This window comes from Ursus arctos, unplaced genomic scaffold (assembly GCF_023065955.2).
Source record: "Ursus arctos isolate Adak ecotype North America unplaced genomic scaffold, UrsArc2.0 scaffold_14, whole genome shotgun sequence".
NCBI classification, from domain to species: domain Eukaryota; kingdom Metazoa; phylum Chordata; class Mammalia; order Carnivora; family Ursidae; genus Ursus; species Ursus arctos.
In genome coordinates, this window is record NW_026622808.1 from 56,609,071 (window position 1) to 56,636,493 (window position 27,423).

Genomic DNA, 27,423 nt, shown 5'->3' on the forward strand with positions numbered 1-27,423 from the left:
AGACCCAGTTTTTGAATAAGGTCACATTCATAGCTACTGGAGGTTAGAATGTCAACATACTTTGCGGGTGGGGGAGAGACACAATCTGACCCAAAACAGGGTGAGATTTAAAGTATGTGTTAAGGGGTAAATACCTGAACAGTGAGTGGGGAACATGCCAGGTAGAGGAAGCAGAAGACAAGAATTAAAAATGTCACCAAAAATATGTAGTAAAATGTTTCCAGACCACTAATAATAACCCAAACTAGAAATTTTCTGGATGGCCATTAACAGAATGAATAGACTGTGATTTAGTCACACAGTAGAAAATGAAACAGCAGGAATTAGGAAACTATAGAGCACAGACCAAGTATAGCCCACTGCCTGTTTTGTAGATAAAGTTTTATTGGAACACAGCTACTACATCCATTCATTTACTCATTGACTGTGGTTATTTTGACTCCACAATGGCAGAGTTAAATAGTTGTGAAAGAGACCATATGGCCCAGAAACCTCAAAGTATTTGCTATATGTCTCGTGTGTGTGTGTGTGTGTGTGTGTGTGTGTGTGTGTGTATGTATGTATTGCTGGCTCCTGCTATACAGCAATGAAAATTGGCCATTTACAAAAACACACAATAATATAAATGAACCCTGCAAACATAATCTTATGCAGAAAAAGCCAAACACCAAAGACTAGATAATATATGATCCCTTTTATATAAAATAAGTACAGTAATGGGTGTTGGTGTAATGACTGTAAAGGAGTATTGATAAGGGGGCAAGGGGAAGGGGTAGTTCTGGGATGCCAGGAATGATTTCTATTTCTTTATCCAGGTGCTGATTACAGGAGGGTGGGTGTGGGGGTAGGTGAGGTGGTGGTGGCTCAGTTTCACTTTGTGAAAACTCACGTATTAAGAGGGAATACTCAATTTTCTGCCTATATATATAGTAAGAAGAATTAAAAAATGAATCCATGTTAAGAAATCATTCTTTTTGATGGCTGAGTAATATTCCATTGTGTATATGGACCACATCTTCTTAATCCAGTCGTCTGTTGAAGGGCATCTCGGCTCCTTCCACGATTTAGCTATTGTGGACAATGCTGCTATGAACATTGGGGTGCATAAGGCCCTTCTCTTCACTACATCTGTATCTTTGGGGTAAATACCCAGTAGTGCAATTGCTGGATCATAGGGTAGTCACCATACAGTACATCCCTAGTTTTTGATGTAAAGTTCCATGATTCATTACTTGCATATAACACCCAGTGCACCGTGCAATACGTGCCCTCCTTAATACCCATCACCAGTCTATCCCATCCCCCCCCCCACCCTGAAGCCCTCAGTTTGTTTCCCAGAGTCCATAGTCTCTCGTGGTTCATTCCCCCTTCTGTTTACCCCCCCTTCATTCTTCCCTTCCTTCTCCTACCAATCTTCCTACTTCTTATGTTCCATAAATGAGTGAAACCATATGATAATTGTCTTTCTCTGCTTAACTTATTTTGCTTAGCATTATCTCCTCCAGTCCCATCCATGTTGCAGCAAATGTTGAGAAATCATGAATCATGGAACTTTACATCAAAAACTAGGGATGTACTGTATGGTGACTAACATAATATAATAAAAAATATTATTAAAAAAATGAATCCATGTTAAAATAAAGATTGCAAACTTTGCATATTCCTAAAACTAAAAACAGTCAGGCTGCCCAGGTTATTTGAAACGTCAGCTATATTAAATTGAGACGCTAATTTGTGATTGCTTTATTCTACCCAGGGCTGAATTAAAGGACTTTCTACAGTGATCAATGTGCTCTATTCTATGCTATCCAATTCAGTAGCCGGTAGCCATGTGTGTCTATTAAACAACTGAAATGTCATTAAAGCGACTGAGCAAATGAAGTTTTTACTTTATTTTAATTAGTTAATTCTTTAATAGTTTAATTTTACTTAGTTTATATTCAGTTGGTTTAATTTCGCTGCGTGTGGCCAGTGGCTACAGTGTGGAAGGGCTCAGCGTCTCTACTGTATGACACAACTTTGTCACCATCGTTCTTCCTCTCCACCCCGATCTATCCCCACGTCCCCACTCAGGCTCATGCTGTGTAGCATCTAGAAAAATAAAAATCTCAATTTCCATCCTAGTCCTAATATGTGTTCATCTAATGTTTGAAGTCTAAAATTGCTTTTCTTATTTGAACAAGCTTTATTTTGGTAGGGTATAAACTGAATGGCTGGTAAAGAGTGTAGATTTAATGGCTTTGCAGGTTTATTAGCTGACACACTTGACTTTGAGATTGTCTTGCCTATTATGACTTTATGAAGCTTTTTAATAGGATGTTGTTTTAATGTTGTGTGCCTGAAAAGATATAGGAAATAGAAAAAAAAATTACTTTCCAAATCAGTTGTGCCCCCAATCGCTGTAGTGTTAATTTGAGGCATCTTCTCTCTGGTACTAAGAAAATAATAGACAGTGTATATTGAAAATAAAGTTATGGTGCTCAGAAAGGCAAAGGCAATTGAAAATTCTAAGCTTTAAGTGGGTAATATACCTCAAATCTACCTTTCAGGGACATATTTTAAGTATTTTAATGACATTTTTAGATGTTTCCTATTTTCAAAACACATGCAGTAATCATAAAAATAGTTCATTCAAACATCATTTCTAATATACACACAAACACATTTATAAAAGCAAGGAAACAGAGCTATTCAAATTTGAAAGAGCTATGATAATCATGTTATTGTGAGGGTTTACTACTTACTTTGAAGTTGTCACTGTAAAGATAAACTACTGTTTTGGTAGTTTTTAATAAATATATAAACTTTAGAGTAATCTAATAAATTATCATTTGCTTGGAATCCAAACAAACAATACTCAAATGAGATCACCTTTGGAACATTGTCTTTTGTTTGTCAAATTAAAAACAGAATGACGAGGGAAAAAAAGCTAACAATCACCATAAATATGTTGAAATAATTAACTCTTTGCAATATCATGGTGCTTTATAAACTTGTAAGATGTACAGTGAAATATAGCAATCAGTTTGGCATTTTTTTCCTGTTACCCTACATTATTTAAATGTGCGATAAGGAAGGAAGATTAAAATGTTGCTCTGTAAAGTTTCAGTTATAGATGTATTTCATCGTGTTTAAGTTTTTAAAAATCAGCCATTTCTTTTTACGATGCTCATCATACCTGAGAACTGTGTGTTTTGTTGACTTAATTGCCATCTCTTGAGCATCATGTCCCCAAAGGAATGCGGTGGGGAGTGGGTATGCATTCACTTGGAAATCACATGTGTGTATCTATGGTTTTGTGTGCATGGTGAACACTCTTTGTATTTTTAGGTATGGTTGAAGAAAATAATGAATGGTCTGTCTCCAGAAATTCTGATAATGCTTATCTGTAGATGGAAAAGGGCTTCCCAGATCAACGGAAGCATTTTCTAGTATCAGCTTCTAATTCTCTGTCTGCATCTTCAAGCACACTTAGGTAGAAGAGATTAGATGCAATTGGACCCTATTATATAATCCATTAGTGATGAGAAATGGGTTAGTGGTATACTTCATTTTTTTCTTATGTGACCAACTGTTATAAACTGTTCAAAGAATGGTGGTGAGTTTCTTAGAGCAAACACATATGCCAAATATTTATCAGGGTCCAGGGATGTTAAGACTGTGGATGCATTGGTAAGCCAATTACAGCCCTTATTTTTTTTTTTTAACACATAGATTCCTATGTTTTCTTAGTGCCATCAAAGAACACACATGGTAATTCTATGTAACGTGGTGATCCCTAGTTACTTCCTTTAATTGGAAGTGTAAAAATAAGATGGCAGTGGTCACACCTTTGTTCTATATTCCAGTATTTTTTCTCATTTTAGCAATCTGCTTCATTCACACATTTGGACATATGTTAAGACTGTTAGCCCAAATAAGTCAGTGAATTAAAACTTTAGGAAGATTCATTTGGGATGAGATCATTAAGGATGGGGAATTGAAATGTTCCACAAGGCCACATATTGAGAGCATTCCATCTTCTACAGAGAGCCATGTCTACTTTGTTTTCAGTATAAGGTAGTCAAAAGCAGGGATGTTTGTCAGACCTATTCCTTTCAGAGAGCAGAATTCCAAGCTTTCCGCTCTCATAGTGTCTTCATTTGGACTACTTTATACACTCCCACCCCCTGGAATGGCCTGCCCTCTTTCCCTCACATCTTCAAATTTTATCTACATCTGCATCTCAAGTGAATCCGACTGAAGGTGTTTTGTGGTCCTTTACCTTCTTGATGTCCTACTTGTATCATACATTTGGGGCATGTAATCTGTTTTGTGAATTATATTGGGTCAAATTATTCTAGAAACATAAGATTTCTCCTGCATACTAAATCATGAAGTCTATTGAGATTTGAATATTGAAAGTGAATTTTATCTGATATACATATAAGTTGTTATTTGTTAATTTTTTTTTGCTAATCTCTATTTTATTTTTGCTAATCTCTATTTTATTTTTGGTCAAGAAGCGAAGTATCATCACGCAGTATTTATTTGTCCCTTTTCCAAGCACCTGACTAGTGCTCGGATCATAGTAGCAATAAGTAAAAGTTCACAATTAGTAATATTTCCATGGAGAGAAACATAAGTAGAATATTAGCATAAAAGTGTCTCCAGGCTTCATCTGTGAGGAATCATTGAAGATAGCTTGACCCAGTGGAGAAATCTATGGCAAATATGAAGTATTTGCACTGTGCAGAAAAGCCTTATTCCTCTTCTGCGGAATGGAGTGGTGAATTACTTACATAACCATCATATAACAACTTATTGACTTCAAGACTGTAAAGTACCCTATTAATGTTTTAAGCATTTCCCTTTATTTTCACACAAGTAAATTATTTAGGCAATGTTAAAATGTTTTATGCTTTGACTAATGAGTAGAGAAAGTGTATATCATATCTTATTTTAATTAGCTGTTTACCTTATCCTGTGAAAAATCATACATTTATTATTTCAGACGTAATTAACTATGCATATACTCCCTGATAGATCTGTATGCCATTTTCACACGCAATTTAGTCATTAAGACACATAGCTGTGCAGATAATTATTACTTAGAAAATGTCACTCTTTCTTTAACAAGGAGCTACATTTCCACCTAGAGGCAAAGCCAAATTTTTACCATATCTTTCCTCCATGTCATTCTCTTGGTGCTATCTAAACAAGCCCTGTTATCCGTTTCTTAACACCTTACACTCCCAGTCAACAGATCCTGCAGGTATAAAACAGACCACCATAACTGCAAGATCATAGCAATAAACAAGTACCTCCCCAGTGAGGCTTTCTCTTTCAGAGTGGTATGGACTCTCCAGGAATGGACTGACTCCAAAGCAATATCTATCCCCATGTAACATCCTCATAATTTATTAGTCTAATCCATCCTATCACTTAAAGGAATGCCCTTTGATAAAATGGACCTTGACTGTCTTAGAAGTTAGGACTATTTCTAAGAGTTCTATTACTAGAGTATAAAATGAAAGGACACTCAGAACTTCCTTTAATATATGTGTAGCACCTAAAGGTTTTACTTAGTTTATATATTCCTCACAAAATCATGAAATAGGCAGAGAATTTCTGTTTTCTGCAACACTCAGGCCAAAACCAGGTGTTCTAAGGCCACCGTCTAGCTCTTAGGAAAATATAAACAGAAAATGAATCAATTTCGCCATTAAAGAGCTCTAAAGAAAAGTATTCTGCAATTTCTTGAAGATACCTAATGAAAGTCAGAGGTTTCTTTCCCAGGGATCTTCAGACGAGTTTACCAAAATCAGAAGTGAATTAAAATGAGTAAAATTTATATATATTCTATTTTTTCTTAGATGAAAAATACCTCTCTCTTGCCATAAAATACATAAAACTCCATTAAGCTATTGTAGTTAAATTTCAAATGCCCAAAGTAAGCAACATAAATGTAAGACGGCTGGGTATAAGAGTGCTGGCACTTATAGTAAGCTAGAGAAAACAAGTCTCATCAAAAATTTTTCACAGTTAAATTCCTTTTTTTAAAAAAAGATAACCATTCGTGCATTTTATTTATTTTATTCATTTTTAATTCAATTAATTAACCTATAGTTTATTATTAGTTTCAGAGTTAGAGTTCAGTGATTCATTAATTGTATATAATAGTCAGTGCTCATTATATCATCTGCCCCCCTAATGCCCATCACCCTGTTACCATTAAATTACAAAAAAAAATTCTACAATTGTACTCCTTGTTATTTATACCAGTAAGTTGAAAATTTATGTCTAAATAAAGCCTTCCCTCAGATATTTAGAGCAGCTTTATTTATAACTGCCAGAATTCAGAAGCAACCAAGATGTCCTTTAGTATGTGAATGGATAGATAAAATGTGGTACATCCAGACAATGGAATATTATTCAGTGCTAAAAAAAAAAAAAAGAAAAAGAAAAAGAAAAGAGCTACAAGGCATCAAAATACATGAAAAAATCTTAAATGCATATTTGCGCGTGAAAGAAGCCAATCTGAAAAGGCCAGATACTATATGTTTCTAACTATAGGCTATTCTAGATAAGGTAAAGCTATGTAGACAGAAAAAAAATCGGTAATTGCCATGGATTAGGGGAGAGGGAAGGAAGAATAAGCAGAGCACAAAGTATTTTTAGGACAGGGAAACTATTTTAAAGTACAATACTATTGTGGTAGATACATGTCATTATAAATTTGTTAAAAACCATAGAGTAAACCCTAAAGTAAACTATGGACTTTGGGTGATTCTGATGTGTCAATGTAACTTTGTCCATTTGGAAAAAAATGTTCTGCTCTGGTCAAGAATCTCGGTAGGGGGAGAGGCTATGCATGTGGAGGGGCAGGGAGTATATGGGAACTCACTCAGGTTGCTTTCTGTTTTATCTCAGGATAGAAGGATCTTTCTCTTACTTCTAGTTAATATGTGTAAAATTATTAAAGGAATATTTTATAGAATTTTAAAAACAAATTATAGGTAAAGTTACCAGTTGGGAATATAGCTAAGTGACTTTGAAAACTATAGTCATGTGTTTTTCTAAAATGAGGTTACCATAGATCAACATATATTTGCATATTTTCACTTATAATTTATTTTTAACTCTTTCTGTGCGTTCTTATATCCCTTCATCATCCTTGGTTTAATTAGTTTTCTCTTTTTAATTGATTAGTTTGGTCTGGAGATCATTTTCTTCTACCACTTATATTCATGTGGTATTGGACCCCTTTATCCAAAATCCAGCTCTTAGATTTAACAATACTATTTTTCATTAAAAAAAACTGGTAGTTTTTGGCTTTCTCTTAATTGTTTTATTTTCCTTTTTTAAAAAGATTTATTTATTTGAGAGAGTGAGCTCTCTCCTCCCTGCACAAATAGGGGGAGGGGTAGAGGGAGAGAAACTTCAGGTAGACTCGTGCTGAGCCCAGAGTCAGCTGAGGGCTAGATCTCAGGATCCATGAGATCATAACCTAAGCAGAAACCAAGAGCCAGATCATCAACTTACTGAGCCATCCAGGAGCCCCTGTTTTCTTCTTTAATTTTGTTTTCTTATTGTCTTTCTTTCTTTCTTTTTTTTTTTAAGATTTTATTCATTTATTTGTCAGAGAGAGCACCCAGGCAGGGGGAGTGGCAGGTAGAGGGAGAAGCAGACTCCCCCTTGAGCAAGGACCCTGATGTGGGACTCCATCCCAGGACCCTGGGATCATGACCTGAGCCGGAGGCATTTAAACAACTGAGCCACCCAGGCATCCCTTATCGTTTTTCTTCTTAAGCTGAAATCTTTATTTTTTATTCCTTTAAAAATGAAAAAATTTAAATCCAGAAGTAGTTCTCTGAATATAGTTTTGTCTGCTGCCTTTATATTTTGATAATTATTGCTGTCAATATTACAGTTTTTAATGATTATATTATTAAAATTTGGAACTATTTTTGTATCCTCAGTCACTTGCAGAAAGTTTATAACTTTGTAGCTTCTGAGAAAATGTTTGATGAATGAAGAAATTTCCAGTTTAGTTATTGTATGAGTTCATATATAGACTTCCCAGACATAGATGTTTCAAATAAAAATAAAGGGATAAATTTGATGCCAATGGGAAAGAGGATTTTTTTTCTTTTTTAAACTACAAAAACATTTTAAAGCAGATAAATAATTTAATATCCACTAATTCCCCATATTTATTGAATCATATATTATGCAATACTTCTTAACAAAGTATTTACCATATAACAAGAATATAAATCAACAGGAACCCATTTACTTTTATAATATCTTTATTGAAACTACCGCCTAAATAGAAACTTCCTCTAAATACCTCCTATTTTACCTTGCAAGAAATTCTATTTTTAATAATAAATCTAAATATATATATATTTTAAATATTTCTGAACCATAAAATATATGAATCTGGGATTGTTAATTTTTGTAGGTGAATGGTAAGAAAATTGATGAGAGGGGCACCTGGGTGGCTGAGTCATTAAGCGTTTGCCTTCGACTCAAGGCGTGATCCCAGGACTCTGGAATTGAGCCCCACATCAGGCTCCCTGCTCTGCTGGGAGCCTGCTTCTTCCTCTCCCACTCCCCCTGCTTGTGTTCCCTCTCTGGCTGGCTGTCTCTCTCTTTGTCAAATAAATAAATAAAATCTTAAAAAAAAATAGAAAAAAAAATTGATGAGAGCTTTACCAGTGAGTACCTGGGCAGCAAAAACAAGCAAAAGAAGGAGACAAAGTAGGGGCCCAGGGTGGGGGTTGGGGTAGGAGAAGAGCTAAGAGAAACTCACATGAAGAGAGCTGGTCTTTAATGGTCTCTGTTTTAGATGCATTCCCAGATCTTATCACATTTTATGGACCCTGAAATTCTAATGTGAGGACATCTGTTTAACAGCTAATGAATCAAATGAATGATTCCCAGAGGGCTCTAAAAGCTCAAAGTTTGCTTTGCAATTTATGTTAAACGATTTTAAGTAGATTTGTTATCTAAATGTAAGCACCTGTAAGAAGGCATGACTACTTGTATTTTGGGGGGAAGGTTTTTCTCTCACAACCCCAAGACCAAATTCTGTCTTCACCTCAAAGCCAAATGGACACTGGGACAACTGTAGAAAGAAAGCAGAACAGTTTTTACAATGACAATTTCCAAGGGCTTTCTTTAACACATTGGTCAGCAAACATTTTCTATAAAAGGCTAAATAAAAGATATTGTCAGTTTTGCAGGTCATATGGTTCCTACCACAACTACTCAATGTTGCCCCATACCATGAAAGCAGCCACAGACGATATGTAAACAAAGAATCGGGGCGCCCGGGTGGTTCAGTCGTTAAGCGTCTGCCTTCCGCTCAGGGCGTGCTCCGGGAGTCCTGGGATCGAGCCCCACGTCGGGCTCCTCCACTGAGAGCCTGCTTCTTCCTCTCCCATTCCCCCTGCTTGTGTTCCCTCTCTCACTGGCTGTCTCTCTCTCTGTCAAATAAATAAATAAAATCTTTAAAAAAAAATAGTAGCCATGTTCCAATAAAAAAAATATATTAAAAAAAAAAACAGGCAACAGGCTGGATATGACCTATTGTTTCCCCAGTTTTAATATCGAAGACATTCAAGCATGTTAAAGCATTCTTTCTAAGATGTTTCAAGCAATTTATACAGCCCATCATTGTTTATTTGGTCATTTTTGCTACCAATTATTTCCACAAAAATTTGCATAATTATGTCTGTCTTAGCAAATTTCACATGTTTTTAAGAGGTAAATATGTGTGCCTTTGCAACCTCTAACTCTGTTGGAAGCTCTGGATTGTTTTTAACCTCCCCTGCTGTCATTATCTTAGCTTCTTTATCCCTGTAAACAAAGATTGTAGTTCCTTCCCACAGTAAATAAATTTTAGTACAAGCCCCAAACTCAGAGTGCCTGGGTTCAAACACAAGCTCCATCACTTAATAAGCTATGAATTTAGGCAAGATGCTTATCTCTCTATGCCTCAGTTTTCTTGAGTGAAAACTGGTAATCATGATAATATGCTTCACAGTGTTGTCACAGGCTTAACTATGATAATACCTAAAGTTCTTAGAACAGTACCAGGGCACACAGTAAGTGTTTGATAAATATTAGATATTGTTCTTATTAATTAAAACAATTTATATAGTGCGGGACAAATATTGCACATATAAGTTCGTTTATTTCCCCAGTTAAAAAAATCCATAGAAAGGAAATATTAATTCATGGAACAAACATTGATTTTCTCACTTTACTTTTTTCCTATGATAGGAAGTCATTGGCTTCTGTGGATAGTAACTTGAGCCCTTGGCTGAGAGTTCCAGCTTGCAGTCCTGATGGCCTTCCCTACAGATTTTCACTTTCCTAGTCAGAGTCCGCTATCCCACAAGCCAATTGACTGCAACAATGTATCTCCTCCTGGTTCTGCTTCTCCAACAGAACTGTCTCATTTGTGACTCACTGAGGAGTTAGATGTACCAGCCTGGAGTTAGAGAAAGGGTGTTGGTTAGAGACAGAATGTGAGACTCAGCATGTAGATGTTAATCATAACCTTGAGAATGGGTGCAATTTCCTGTGCAATGGGTAGAGGTAGGAAAAAAATAAAAAGAGTGCGGATGGAGCTGTAGGGAACACTCAGAGGGAGAATTGAAAAAGAATAAAGGAAGGAGTCTAAAGTTTAGCCAGAGAAATGGTTAAAATGAGTCTAAAGGAAGTCAAGTCCTGAAAGCCAAATGAAAAAGTTGTTTTAAAGAGGAAGGACTAAGGAAGAGTATGGCATGAACAGGGGGAGGCAAAAGAAAGCAAGAAAGTATGTGACCATGAAGTGAATGCTTAGTCTCTGAGATCAGAAGCTTAAAGAGAAGGATAGAATAAAAGCTAAAAAGAAAGAAAAGAGAGATCTCAGTGCATTCAAGGAAAGAGAAGTCCCTCAACATCCTTCCTGCTTATTCTTCCAATATAACACACAGCTGAGCCCACCTGACCCCATCCTGGTTGATACCACCTTTCAACTTTTCCATTAAACACAAAATTGACCTAGTACAGTCAGTGATGGACCATCTGTTTGCCAAGTGTATCCCTGTATAACTGTGTAATGGCTGAAATTGAGAAATTAGAGCAGAAGTATCGAGTAGCTCTAACGATTGCCAAGAATCCAAGAGTTGAACAATTACCGTGAACACACAAAGGGTGTGGATGACTGCTTAACACAGAGAGTAACTCAGCACAAGTGTTGTATGGTGGACACCAAGACCTTAAAGGAAGGATCTGGAAGATCCCTGGAGTTCTCATCATAGATGTTTGTAACTGTAGGTACAATACTGAGCAGATACCAGATGGTTCTAGAGCCCCTCAGTTCTAATTCTTAAAAGATAGAGAGCTCCTCTGCCTTTACCAACCTGTTCTGTTGCCAGTTCATAGAGCAATACGCTATTGCATGAGTTATTCTACTTACACATTTGCTCTGTTATTAGCTGAGTATGGTCAATACACTCATTTTTTGATGTTGTTTTGCAGTTGATATTTTGTATCATTTTGAATTTTGTTGTATCTTTTTATAAATCAGATTGCTCACACAAAAATAAGACTGATAACCTGAAGAATGAGAAAAATAATAAATGGTAAAGTGAAATATTTGTGGATTAGGTCAGATCAAAATTATGGATTTCTGTTCTAGGTAAGATATTATGGTCAAAATTAACAGTCTGGAAGAATGTATTTTCAGTATCTGTAATGAAACAAGGTATCAACCATGCCTTCAAATCACTAACAATAACAACAAAAGACATTAAACTTGATAGAGAAAAGAAATAAAAATGTAATTTAATAAAAGGGAAAGTGTGGATGAAGAGAGAACCCATGTTTTTAGTAATTAGAAAAAAATGGTTATTAAAATAATTGTGTGATAATTTTTATACCATCACATTGACAAAAATAAGAAAGTGAGAGAATTTTAGCTGCTGGTGATGGGTGAAAAAATGGAACCATTTGGGGCTCTGCTGGTGAGATGTAAACTGGTACAGACTTTCTGGAGAGCAATCCATCAGATTTAATGAAATTAAGTGTGCATTAATCTAATATCACTGCTGGTTTTACTCCCCACCCCACAGCCTCACAGCCTAAAGGAAAACTCATGCATAGAACCATATGGTGGCAGATACGGGATGCTCTTTTCAGCATTGTTTTACACAAGCAGAGAATTGAAAGCAGCCTAGATGTTCCACAAAGGCAATAAATAAAATAAATACAGTGGGTTCTTCCAGTGGAATGTAATGCAGTAGAAATAGTAAATGAGAGTTCTACACAGCTAAAGGAATAAATAAAAAAGACAGGGTTTAACGGAGAAAAAAAATTAAAAATGCTAGGTCAGTGTTCTCTGTGTGAATTAAATCTCCATAAGAAGAACTATATTAAACTATACTATGTTTTTTTAAGGAAACTTATCGGTCTCAGGTCATGCTTTAAGCACTTTATAGTGCTTACTTGTGTGTGGATGAGGAGGATGGGTGAAGAGATGATAATTTTTCAAAGTAATAGGAAGAATATTGCAGAGATGATGGTTATGGTTTCCCATGAATTTCGGAGTATCTGAAGTTAAAAAAAACACACAAAAAACAGTTTAAAGAGCATACCCCCATAATCACCATTCCAAAGCTTCAGTTGGCATTATTTCTTTGATTACTCAGTGTTCCTTTGTTGAAAATTGCAAGGCAAATGAACTTTCATTTCTTCTTTCTTGTTGGTAAAAGAGTTCTCTGTTCAGCTAAGTAAGAATAACAGGCTTCTCAGTAACCTCCATCTGATCTGTGTTTACTCTCTGATCATGAAACGGTGTCTTACTCTTTCTAATTGAAGTTCTCCCTAATGGAGTTGCCTTAGAATAGGTCAACTGAAGTTCCGTTAACATGATGAAGTAGGGGTAAGCAAATAAGTCTTTATATTTTTCTTTTTAAGTTGCTGTTGTTCACAACCTCAAATCTTCAAATGTCAAGTTTATGCATCTCTGTTTTCTTACTAAATAATTTATAATCTCAAGTATTACACAAAATTAATAAGTGAATAGGCAGCACTCTGTAGCAGCAATCTCATAAAAAAAATAGTGCCAATGGAGGTTCATTTTCCAACTTATTATATTTCCAGTGTACAATAACCTAGGCACATTATGCTAAATTTGGCCCAAGAGGAAATGTAGTTTTCAAAATATTGACCAGATCAGAGAACTGTCTTGTAACATTCCTTTCCTAGTGACCTCTAAAAGTGTTTTTTTTTCTAAACCCATTTGATTTGTGTTATTTGAAGTGCTGCTTTCTTCCTCTGGCCTTCTCTCTTAACTTTGTGACTGTCAAGGGGGGATTTACTTTGAATGTCTCTACAAGTTGATTGATTAATACAATGATACAGTCTAGGTCAGAAACTGCCACACAGTCTGATGTATTGATTGCACTATCCATTGAAATACTGAAATAACATTATGTAGAAAAACCTGGGTAGATTTTTTCTTCATCTGGACCCATAGTACTGTGAAAGCAATGAAGGTGGAGGGGACATCTCCCTGGAACTAGCATGTTTTGCTTAATATGCAACAAAAGGAATGATACAGCTAACAAAAATTTTTATTTGATCAAGAAATATAGCCATCTGTAGGAAATTTCATAAGGCATGGCATGGGCAGGAAATGTCTTCAGGCTCACATAAAATTAGGTCATTGTCCGATGTGCCTTCAAACAATTAGGATGTTAAAAACTAAATATCCAGTTTGGGAATCTGATTTTGGCTCTCTTATTATCCTGAAATACTGGAGGAAGGAGAATTTGTCTAGAAGAGGAAGAATGAAGCTTTCATTTGGGGTGAAGAGAGCTCTCAAGATGTCCACACTGACATACCAACGACAGCAAGCTAAACAAGCCTTTGTTTCTGCTAGGGCTAGCCTCCATTTTTGTGGTCAAAAGTTAATACCACCCTGATTTCAAAATTTGATGGAAACCTTTTTGTAAAATGCAAGAAAGTTAAACAACATTGCCTCAAAGTCAAGAACATCTTTAACCAGAAATTATAGTGTCTATATCTACCAATCTTTCTCCTCAATTTTGACAGGAAGCAGAGAAACAAACTAACCGAGTGAAAAAAAAATGTTTCCCTCTACTACTTATTTCATAAAAGAAAACATATGGTTTGAACTCTACTCATTTCACAATGATTTAAAACTCAGAATTGGCAAGATGGCTCCCCTCCACACCATTCAGTTTTTGCTTTAGCAGATGACCACTTAGAGCCAAGCAAATATATCTGGGCTAGTTTTTTTTTTTTTTTTTTTTTTTCAGATGTAGTATAGATATGGAGTCCTATGGCACAAAAGAAATATGACAGAAGCCAATATATGTAAAACAGAAAATTGTAAAAGTGCTGTGAGTAAAGCAGGAAGAGATAGAGTCTGTAGGCTGCTCTGCTCTTTCACTCTTGTCCCTCACCCAACCTCTGCCACCCCCCACCTTCCCCCGCACAAATGAAACCTCAAAGCTTTTCTTTACATAATATAGTTTGCAAACCACTGGTCTACATTGTGCCCCAAAGTATTCACCCTATTTTCTCAAATGCTATGCATGTTTCTTAACCTAAATCTTAAATGACATAGAATCAAGATTCTTAGATTACAGAGAACATCGAAGACAAGTATGGTGTTTTATTCTGTTAATCACCACATGGTCATTTTTGAATAGGTTTGTGGCTTATACAAACAATGACATGTTTTTTTCTAGTTTTTTTTCCCCCATGATACAGCAACCTATTTTGTCTACAAATCATATTTAAAGCAGCCTCCTGCACACTGTAGTTCTTGTCACAAAAGGTATCTTAATGCTCCCTTCCGACTTGGTACCTACAGAAGAGGCAGTCCCTCAGTCCCATAGCAGTTGGCTAGTTCTCTCTCATTCCCTAAGGGGTATTATCTGTATAGATATTATATTTAGAATATCTCTATACATCTACCTTTCAATAGATTATATACACATACACGCACATTTATTTCTGAAGTTTTCATGACTATTTTGAGTAGAGGTTGGAATCCTTTGACTACAAGTTCTGACTTGGGAAGAAACATTATGCTTTATGGATATAAGAATTTAAAACTATGATATTAGGAGAGGAGGCTGTATTAGTTTCCTGTGACTGCCACAACGCACGACCACAAAATTGGTGACTTGAAACAATAGAAATATATTGCCTCATGATTCAGGATACTAGAAGGGTTAAGCCCAGGTATTGGCAGAACCATGTTTCCTCTGTGAGCTCTTGGGGAGAATTTGTTCTTTGCCTCTTACAGCTACCAGTTGATGGCCTGGCATTCAGCCTCACTCCAGTCTCTGCCTCTGGGGTCACTTTGTTCCTACATCTTCTGTCTGTGTCTTCTCCTCTTCTGTCTCAAATCTCCCTCTGTATTTCTCTTATGAGGACACTTGTCTTTGGACTTAGGGTCCAGCCAGATAATCCAGATGATCTCATCTCAAGATGTCTTTTTTTTTTTTTTAAGATTTTATTTATTTGAGAGAGAGAGAAAGAGGGAGTGTGAGGGAAAGGAGCAGAGGGAGAGGGATAAGCAGACTTCATCCTGAGCACAGAGCCCGATTTGGGGCTTGATCCCATGACCCCGAATTCATGACCTGAGTCGAAATCAAGAGTTGGGGACTGAACCAACTGAGCCACCCAGGTGCCCCTCATCTCAAGATTTTTAATGTAATTACATCTATAAAGGCCCTGTATCTAAGGAAGGTAATATTTAAAAGTACTAGAAATTAGGACATGGATGTAACTTTTGGGTAAATTGTACTTAACTAATTTTTCACATTCTTACCCTAATCCGATGGTTCTAATACCTCCCCACCTTTCTCCAAAACACATATCCAGTTTGAGGCCCCTATCATCAATAGTATTAATATTTTATACTTTTCCATTGACTCAGTTTAGCTAAATTATAATTATTTTTATGATTATTTGATTAATGTCTGGATCAAATATTTCTGGGCAAAGACTTTGTCCCTTAGCTTGTCATTGTATCCCCAGTATTCAGCAGATTGCATCCCACATACTGTAAATTCAATAAACATTTTAGGAATGAATCAATAGAATGAATGGGTAAGCTGAGAGTAGGTAAACAGATGACTGGTTGGCTGGAAGAAATAAGTTCTAAACAGAGACAAGGATTAGGAAAGAGAGATTGGACGATTGTCCTTTGCCTTTCTTATCTAGTGGCTTGAGTTGTAACTGGACAGGTCAAGAGATTGGGAAGGCTATAGGAGATTATGTAGCTGAGAAAATCTGAGTAAGTTTTATTATGCTGAGGTGAGTTTCTACTATGTCTTCTCCTGTTGTTTGTGCTAGGCATAATAAAAATAGTTTCTCATCCTCCTTTATTTCTAAAAAACAGAGTGATCTCTTCATCTCTAAGATTATCTGGGACCAAAAGTAGCCACAGCTACCCAAGGAAGGACTGCAGGTACTACTAATACGGAGCGAAATGAGAGACGGTCAGGTATGTTAAAGTCCTGTGTCTGTCCACAGTATGACTAACACTGTATGACTGAAGTTGTCAAGTTCACAAAGCTTTGAATTTTTAATCTCGCTTGATTGTGAAGAACCATGAATAGAATGAATCTTCTCATTTTTCTGTCGAGGATTCTAAAGCTCAGGGAGTTAGTGTACGGAACAACTATATGTTAAATCTGGAACTTAAATTTACATACAGGGCTCTCAATCTATGTGCTCTATAAGTATTATTACATGTCTCACCCACCATGTTTCCCTGTATCTTGTTTTATGATGTAATTGGTTGAACTCTATAAAAATGACCATTTTTATGGGTCAAAAATGGCCAAATTTGAGCAATTACATATGGTTCAGCTAATAAAAACTGGACCTTTAGTAAGTCAAGGATACCTCTCATATTCGTAGATAGTAATGTGGAAAAATTCCACATTGTTTTTATCTTAGTAAAAAGAATAACAAAGAGAAATAAAAAATATCATTAAGGTTAAAAAATGAGCTGTATTTTATCATAATTGACTCATTATATGATCAGTTACACTTGATGCCTCCCCCAAACTTGTGCTCATTCGTTGTTCTTTTACAACTATCTGGACCTATGCTAGTTGATATTTGAAACTTAAGTATGTTACTTACCACCTGGTGTATTTGGGGTATATGTGAAGTAATGCTCAAAGCTGACTATTGGAAGAATCTGAAATTAAATACACAGAAAATATGTAAAATGTCATAAGTAAGTTCAAGAATTAAAAATACCCAGAAAAGAGTATTTTTTGGAGGAGGTTAATATGGAAAACTCTTATCTATGAATTCAATGATATGAATATTTACGTCTATGTATGTGTGTTTTGTCCCAGATTTCATTATCAAAATCCTGCAGTCCATTGATTCCCAGAGAAATGAGATGACCTTCTTGGGTTAATAATTCAGGATAGTTTTATAGACTCTGAATAAAAGTAGAGTCCTCCAAAATACAAAAGTAAATATAGGAGTAAAAACAATGATAGTGTTTGCAAGCAGTACAATCAATAAAGTGAATTCAAGTGAAATGAAAACCAGTCTAATTGTTTCACAGGGCTAAATATTAACCTATTTTCATATATTTACCAAGGTGCTGAATCTAATTATATGACTAGAGGGAACATGTATATTTACTGTTGTATTACCTAAAATATGTATAGCCCTGTTGAATCTAAATACAAGGAATGATTTTTCCTCCTCCAATTAATATGAAATACAAAACATGCCTTCATCTTCTCTGATTGACAGCCCCAATTTTGGATATATATTCTAACTAATGGAATGAAAATTGCAATACATAAATCAATTACAGTTGTTCAATTGTCTATTTTGTAAAGTGAGAACAGTTTAAATTATATATGATTTCATTGTATATGTGTCATGGTATCCTAACTGACAACACTACCATTGGTAAATTTGGTTTTAATGAGGCGCTTATCTGAATGCACACAGCCCTATCCAATTGCTCATTTCCTATCTATTGTTATTTATGGAAGAAATAGATCTTTATTAATATTCAGATTTCTTCATATTTGCATTTGACACAAGAGTTTACTTGGAATTGGATAGGGTCTTCAAACAATACCATACGGGTGGTGTCTCTGTGGTACTAAACAAGTGAAGTACAGCTCTATCCCTAATATGATCTCTCCCCACCCCCAACAAAATTTTTAAAAGAAAAAAAAATAAAGCACTTTTTTTTTATTCCGTGACCAATAAGATGCCTCCAGTACTCCACTTCAGCCTTGTCCAAGTTCATGGACACTAACATGTTTTATATAACAATTTTAGGGAAACTAAAGTGAGTTGACAGCTTTTAGTTCTTCCATGTGTCTAGTTGTTCAAGCCAAGCGATATGAATTGGGCAACCCCCCAAATAAATGCTATACTAATGCTACTAGCCAGTTTTCAATTAATGGAATAGCAATGTAAAGGCAGTCTTGGTCTTTATCTGAGGAGTCTATGCTGTTGAAAGTTTTCCTGTAGTCAGAGAAGCAAGGCTTGAATATTTTCCCCATGATAGCAGTCCTTTGCAACTTTTGCTTTTGCATTTTTAGATGCCAATTTTATGACTAATAAAGGACCGTCCTAATTATCCATAATGAAAGAGACACCTTATAGAAAATGATCGAATCTTTCTGAATAATATTATGGAAAACTTTTTTCTTGATACTCTAGATTTCTAAATTTACCACTGTGGGTGTGTGTTTATGTAGTAAGAGCAGAGAAACAAAAAGTCATCTAGCTATCAGCCTGAAAATGGAATTGTTAAAAAATAAAAAAGAAGAGAAAGATTGAGGGAAAGAAGAAGGGGTGAGAATGTGAAAAAAAGGATTGAGGAATTTGTTGGTTCAAGTATTCTAGGTTTTTCATCTGTTGGTTAGTGATGTCTTACTACTTAGCTGTATGAATTTCTGCACTTCACCTCTTCAGAACGGTTTCCTTGTATCTAAAATGAAGAGGTCAGATAGATGATTTTCAGGATACTTGAAGCTCTAACATTAACTTCATGTATTGGTTCAACTTTCTGCTGATTTTGTGAAGTTGGTTCTTCTAATTTCTTGGATCATTCTAGGGAGTACTTAGAGGCTTGTGGAACAGAAATTCTACAGTATATTTTTCTAAGCACAATAATTGATACTATGAATTGATATTTATATAGCATTTTGGACCTAGGTAGAACCATGTTTGGTTCCATTAATAATTTGCTCAGGGTTATACAGATAAATATTGGCTGAAATATTCTTTCAATCCAAAACTCCTGCCACCCAGTGCTATTTCTACTATACCATTCTGCCCTTCTTTCATAATAAGAAAACAAGAACTACCTAAGTATTATTTCTACTTGCAGATATTGTTTTTCAAACTTGAACTTAATTAGAAGAATATTATTTTTCTTGTACAGTGCAAAAGGTTGAGCTACATTGCCTTTTAAAAAATGAAATAAAATATTTTGGGACTTACTGATTTATATTTAGTTTTATAACATATAATTGCAAAATCCCCTCTAAAATTAGGAATCCATTCCTGTGTGCATGCAGTTTTCTGGTGTGCATAGGCAAATTTATTTTTCTGTATTCAGAATGATACATATTTGCTACTTTCTAGGTAAGCTGCATTGTTGAATTGATACAAACAATAATCAGAAAACTCCATTGGCCACATTTGGTTTTCATAGGGCAGTACCTAAAATAAATAACTGGATAGATCATAACTAGTAAAAATATTTATCATCTACATAGAGAACAATATTTATTTTTGAAAATTAGTATTCAACATTAAATACTCATGGAACTATAAACTATGATGGTCCAAGAGTCAGGAAAATATAATATAGATCACAGTTATTTAAAAATGTCAATGGGCACACACATTTTGATATATTACAAAATCCCTAGTGCATAGTGATGCATCAGAACAATGTCTCTTCCTCAGCATCTCTATCTTCTGCAGCAGTCATGTAGCATGAATTCATATAGAGAAATGGAATGCCTTTGAGAATTAACCATTGTAGAAATTACTCACGAAAGTCTCTCTCATTAAATTTAATCTGGGTCTTATGTGACTTGAGCTGGAATTTTCAATTTCACTGGAACACCTGGATATTTAGGCAGTTTTTGAATGTTTGTTTTTCAAGTTAGTCTCATTTACTTTTCTAAGACATGACAGAAGATGAAATTTGAATGATGGGGAGCTTAAAATTCTTAAAAATACGTATTTGTATTCCCTTAGTCATTTTCAGTTTACTTCTGTTAGTGTAAATTAGCATTCAAATGTAAACTAAAAGGTAGCTTTATTTTATATTGACTACTTTATTTATGATCTTAAAGTAGTGCCTGTTTGCAATCAAAACTCACTCATGTTATGCAAAGTAATTTATTAATTCAGGAAGTTACATCCACTTTTTCATTCATCTGTTTATTTGCTCAATCATTTAACATGTTTTTGAGCATCAACTATGTGCCAGATATTATCATAGCAATAGGAAGATAAGAGTGAACAAAACAGCCTGAATCCTTATTCTCAGGGAATTTACAATCTAGTGGATAGAGACAGAAAATAAACAACAGTATCATGAGGTGATATATTTTGTCAATAAAAATAAAGCAGGATTAGAGTAGAGAGAGTGATTGAGTGAGAATGCCATTTTTCATAGGGAGGCAAAAGAAAGGTTTTCCAATATGATGACATTTGAAAAGGGCCTTGTATGAAGTGAGGGAACAAGCTATGACAAACCTATGAATAAATACTGTGAAACACTGCTAATCAGTATAATGTATTATCTATATGAAACCTAAGAATTAGTAAAAAAATTATTTTTTTGCAGATCGGTTGAATAGATTGGTTGTTCTAAGATTCTGTACATTGAAAAATGAAATTGAATGCTTATATTTCACTTCCTTAATTCTTTCAGATTTTCACAATCACATTAATGGTATAATAAAAAGAGAAAGGAGGTCATTTGGGGTCAACATCAGAGAATCAAGTTTTGTTACAGGAATGAATGAGTAACTAGAGTTACAGAGATGCAGGGGCCCATCAGAGATCACCTAAAAATCATGCTAACCCTTCAGTAACTGTGGTCATGCAATTTTTTTTAACATATCCAGAAACCACACATTCATATCATAGAGAATGCCACTCATTTTTTTTTTTGACAACTTTGTAATTAGAAAGATAGTACTTATATTAAACTGAAATTCATTTCTATAAAGGTAGGGTGGCTGTCTGTCCTTTGGATTCATACAGATCTAATTCTGGTGACCTGGCCTAAGAAGTACTCATCCTTAGGCTGGTGAGATTCTTAAATCTAACTGCTGTCATCAGTGTTCTGAGTCTCCTTGGGAAGTGGTATGGGTACTTTGAGAAGTAGGCTGTTCACCAAGTTGAGCAGAAGCTCTGATTTGCCTCTGGTTTATATTCTATTTCCTCCTCAGTAGGTCAATCCCAACTGTCCTCATATGTGTCAAGTAGCTTTTGATGCCAACGACATCAGGGCTAAAATGTTGATAGTTCAACCTAGATCATGACAGTACACTTAAAAAGGACATTTTTTACCTTGTTTTTTTCTTACCTTCTTGATCCCAATCTGAAAGGTCTAATGCCATTTTGCTCATTCATAAACATAATGTCTCTTTCATTCACCTTACAGTAACCAAGCAGATGCTTTGCAATGATGAGCCCTGGTTTGGATTTTTAAATTAATATCATTAGGCTTCATTTTTATTCCATCAAGTGAGGAGCTGATATATATGGTAAAATCTCCTAGAATACTAATGCTTTGTTCCCTAAAATATGATTATAAATGTCAACAATTTTTTATAGATACCATTTTAAATTGTAGCTCATAAATAGTTCCCTTCTATCTTAAAGTGTGATGATTTCTTAGTGAAGTAACTGTTGGGGACACTTATGGAACTACTCTACCTATGAACTCCTATACTGTTTAATCCAGTTCTGCTGTCTTTTTCTGTTTTGGAGTGCCTAGAAGGATATTAAGTTCCCCATCTCTGGAGGTAGTTTGCAATACTTGGCAAAATCACAGTAGAAGAAACACGAGAATCAGATAGAGGATTGAACCCAGTGACATTTAATATCACTCATTACCTTAAGATGATAATACACTCTAATGTCAATATGTCATAATATTTTGTTGGGGTGGTAGGAAGTAAGAGCTGCCAGGCTTTACATAGGCTTTGTGACAACCCCTGAACCTCTAAAAGACCTATTTATGTTTGAGCCTATTTTGCTTCTGTGTTCCTAAATTTGTTACATTAGTTTGAGACACCATATATCTAGAATGAAATCTATCTCCAGGTAAACAAACTGAGGGGCCCTCAGAGCTCACTCTGCCATGCCAGCATGAATCTAATACTCATTCAAAACCAGTGTTTTTCATTCATGATGGACACATTTATTAGGAGTTATATTTATTGATTTCACTGGCAAATAATCATTCACATCATCGATTTTGTGGCTCACGTGTTCCAGCCATTATCTTTGGGAAAATGAACAGCATTGATAGCTATCTGTCAACCCAAGAACATGGAGGTTTTGATCTGTAAAATACCAGCTAACACATCCTAAAATAATTACCAGTGTTAGCACTCCTTCAGGTAGAAGCTCTTAAAAACTAATTTGAAAGAAAAATAAGTAATGGGATCTTTTTTCATAAATACAAATTGCACTGTGTGTTGCCATCTCCATGAAATGTGGCATTTTACAGCTTTGTTTTTAAGAAAGATTACAGAAAGCAATGAGCAAGAAATTGTTTCCAAAAATGGTCAGTAAGCATTGTTCCCACTTTGATTTCCCATGGTAATGAGTAACATGACTTTTAATCATAGATTTTCTAGCCAGTCATATTGACAAGCATATCCTCTTTGTGCTCAATTCTGCAAAACAGAATATAGGCTGTTCTATATGCTAACAAGGGAGCAAAAGCAATATGAACAAGATCAAAATACAAAAAGAGAGATATAGCCAAATTCTGGAATAAAAGTGATAAATTTGTGGTATAAATGTCTTTTATTTGAGGACCTATGAAGCAGGGAGCAAGATTATGTGGGAAAACAGAAGCGATGGTCTATGCAGTATATGCTTTAGAATATGTTAAGAGGTATGTGTAGGAACATTCATCTAAATCAGTAACCCAGTCACCTCTGTTCTCCTTGAAATTATAATTCTCTTTGCCAGGTGATTTAGGCTTTCAATAATGTCTCTTTGTAAATAATGGGATAACGCAACACAGAAGTCAGTTTATCCCTAGTGAACCACTGGAAGACTATTCATGAAACCATATTCCAATGTCAGTGCTTTAGTAATTATATAAAGCTGAGGTCTGCTGATACTCTCTATCAAAAGAAAGAAAGAAAGAAAAAAAGGTCCATTTGAAAGTGATCAAATAAAAGATGCTAGAGTTAAAGAGAAAATACCTCTCTGTTCTACATCGTATTAAAAAGTATAAAAAGAAGTTGGAGCAATTTACCAGAGATCACACTTACATTAGGGTCCTGAGACATGGGTTTGGTAGTGAATGTTAAGAAGAACAAGGAAGATGGGAGGTATGACTAGGTTGAGAGCATAGACTGGCTGACACTCTCCATTTTAGGGCAAATTGTTTAGTGATGATGTGACAGAAAAGAATAGAAAGAATTGGAAAATAAAACTCTCCAGTGATATTTTCCTCTTTTCATGAGTCTTGGATTGTTTTTTTTTTTTCTTAACTGTATCATTATCCTTTATCTATCAATCTAGTCACTTGAGTGTAAGATCTGGTCTAAAACAGAAGCTTCTCTTGGCTTTCAGTTATGGAAGTCTTTGTGTATGTATGTACATTCCTCCTAACAAGGAGACAAATGTAGGAAGAGGAAATATGGGAGTACATTCAATAATGAATAGAAATAATCTGTTGTGATGTCACTGATTATATTAATCTCTTCTAAACCTTTCTGGGAAATAACCTCATTTTGTTCTGGAGAAATAATTCTTTGAAAACAGTAGGTGTTACCAGTGGATACACAGTTAAAGGTGCAGAGAAACAGAGTAACTTTTAGTTGCAGTGCTTTGGAGTCACCCGGCCCTAGGCTGAATACTGGATATAGTGAGATATGTGTGTGGTTGGAGACAGGTCATCAAAATTCTCTGCATCTCACCTTCCTCATCTGTAAAATGGACATAATTATCAGGTTTTGCAAAAACTAAATGAGATATTTAAAACATTTCATAAAGTGCGTATACTTCTAAAATTCTTGATCAGTGGTAGCTGCCAGGAGTTGTGGTAGTAGTAGTAGTAGTATCTGCTAGTAGTAACAGTAGTTGAAGGAGGAGGAGAAAGAAGTAGTGGTGTTTTTTTGCAGGACATTGTAGAGTTCTTCAGTGTTGCATTTTTAGGATCCAATATTAAAGATGGAATAATCCAGCTACAAATACGTAGGGAGGTGACAAATTATGAGGTTGGGCTGAATGCTGCCAAACTGCCCTGATTCAAGGGAAAGGAGAGCCACATAAACAACTGTCTTGGAGCAGCCAGTACTCTAGGAAAGCCAGAGCAGTCAGTGTGTTCTGCCAAAGGGGAACCAACTCAGTGGGTACCAGAAGCCTGTTCCTCTGCCACCACCATGTTGTAAATAGTAGGATAACGGGTATAATTTTCATGACAGATTGGACCACAACCACACATAATATATGGAAATTAAAGATGCTAATTTAATACTTCTTATCTGTCATCCAACAAAATAAATAAAAATGCTAGACTACTTCTCTGTAATCCACTGGTTGGTTTTCAAATATCATTACTCTCTTTTCAACCAACAACAAACAGAGGAATTGATTTTACTGACTTTTTTTTTTTTTTTTTTTTTTTTGCAGACTTCACAATCTTTCATATTTTTCTTTTTTTCTTTAACAAATGTATATACCTGGAGAAAAGGGCTTGGTAAAGCAGAAAGGTGAGATAAAGCTGCACGTGCTTAGTTACTTATTCAGGAAACATATAGGGATAGAGTCGAATAGACAAGCACCTTTATGATTTATGTTGTTGCATAAGAGACAGACTCAATATTCAAGATAGTAGAAGAAAAATAAGAAAGAGGGTGGGGGCATTTTAACCTGTCACTGAAAAATAAGTTCTCCATCTTGACAGTGATGCATTTGACCGCATTTAAAAGGTTGAAGACAGATAATCACTTTTTGGGAGACATGCTGAGTGAATACTTTTATGTCCAGGACACATTGCATATCAACAATAATTGCTTTATTTGATTTACCAAGACAAAAATAACAGCTGAATCCATATATCAAAAGTCACTACGATTTTCTTACTATACGTCTGTTAAACAAAACTCAGCTTCCTATAATCAAACTCTCTATACCACGTGTGGGTCCTTTTTTAGAACACTTCTCCCCCAAAACAATATCCAGTCTCTGAACACCCAGTTTTAGGGGAATCATTATCTTCTATTTTATATAGCTCTTGTTTTTACTATGCTCTTTTTATTAGTTCCCTGCAGCTGATTTAACAAATTACTACAAACTGGGTGGCTTAAAATAACACAGGTTTATTATCCTGTAGTTCTGGAAGTCAGAAGCCTGTGTTGGGTATCACTGGGTTAGTATCAAGGTGTTGGTTGGACTTTGGAAGCCACCTGCTTTGCTTGGCTTGTGATCCCCTTCTAGCTCAGCAGTAGCTGGTCAAGTCTATTTCACACCACATAATTCTCACACTGATCCTTCTACCCCCCTCTTCCACACTTAAAGACTGTTACCATTACATCCAGACTCTCTGGACAATCAAGGATATCTGCCCCATTTGAAGGTCAGCTGATTAGCAACCTTAATTGTATCCACAACATAAATTCCTACCCATACAGCACAATGTAGTCACAGGTGACAGGGATTGGGCATGGACACCTAGTCATTTTTCTTCTTAAGGCAGTTCCAGATGTTCGGTTCTGTATTTCTCCCAATTAAATTTTATGCAGTACTGTTTATTGTACCCCATGGAATCACACTGAATAAGTCTAATTCATGTCTTACAGGACAGCCTTTGGAATGTGTGAAGACAGCTATCATGGTTCCCCGATTCTTTAAGCATGTATTTATTTTATTCACTTCATACTGTAGTTTTACATATACTCCTCGTCCAGAAAAAAAATAATAACAATGAGTAACATTTACCAAGCAATGTGCCAGGTTGTGTGGATACATTTACTTACTTACATATGTTTTCTCATTTAATTATTACAACAACCTGATAAATCAGGTTCTCTTTTTTGTCTACATTTTATAAATTTAAGCTTTCTGAGATTGAGAGGGTTTATATCACTAACCCCCAAATTGCAAAGAGAGCAAAAATTGGAAGTACAGCTTGAGTCAGGTCAGTCTGAGTATACTAGAAGTTGTTCATTTAACCATATGTTATACTAAAGAACAAATCCTATTTTGACAGTGTTTCTCTTAAATTATGGTTTCCCAGTATTGAATGTCATGTCTCAGATATTTTCTCGCCAACATATGAAGCTGTTTTGTCCCACTAATAGGTCCCCAAACCATTCAATGTTCAACAGCAGAAATACAGAAATGAATACTTCATCGGACCCAAAATATTTCTGCTAAAAGAAATAATGTTAGAATCTCCCATACTACCAGGGTTGTTCACAGAATGGGCAAAGAGAAAAGGAGATATATCTAAAAACAGGTTCTACATTTGCTTTGAGTATGTTGAAATATAATTATCTTTCTAACAACAATCTTATGCAAATTATTTTCATTATATCTTTTTTAAACGTGGGATTTGTTTAACATGTACCAGACTGCAGAACCTTGTTGAAGAGTCAAATTTAATATAAATATTAGATTTTAAAATGTTAATAGTACAATTAATTTTTGTCAAAACTCATTTGCACTTAGAAGCAATTCATCTTGACTAGCTCTGCTCAGTTTCTCAGTAGCAAAAATAAAACACGTATGTTCCATTCTTATCACTGATATGTCTTGAGTACAGGTTCTTATGCTGTCACAAACGTGGAAATTAGGAGGGAGGTTTGCCTTCTGGTCTTCCTTTAGCAGGAAGAAAATTGTGGGAATGATTTTTTTTCTTTGAGGTTTGCTGGGAAAATTAAATGGAGGCGGTAAAGGGGTACTATTAACAGGGTGATTTGGATTTCTGTATCTATATAGATATATAGCTGAAGCTCAGAGAAGTTAAGTAGCTTACCCAAGGTCACATAGCTATCAGGTGGCAGAGTCCTTGGTTTAAGGATTTAAGGATCACTCAATTCTGTTGCTTTCTAACCTGTTTTTTTTCCCCTCATACTTTCCTACTTTGTGTACATTGTACAAGGTTTCCCTCAGCCTGCAATGATC

The 27,423-nt window shown here is 35.4% G+C and overlaps 1 pseudogene; it reads left to right on the top strand.

The window, feature by feature from the left end:
- Positions 1 to 10,793: 10,793 nt before the first annotated feature.
- LOC113256631 (rRNA-processing protein FCF1 homolog) lies at positions 10,794 to 11,362 on the top strand (annotated as a pseudogene).
- The last annotated feature ends 16,061 nt before the right edge of the window (positions 11,363 to 27,423 follow it).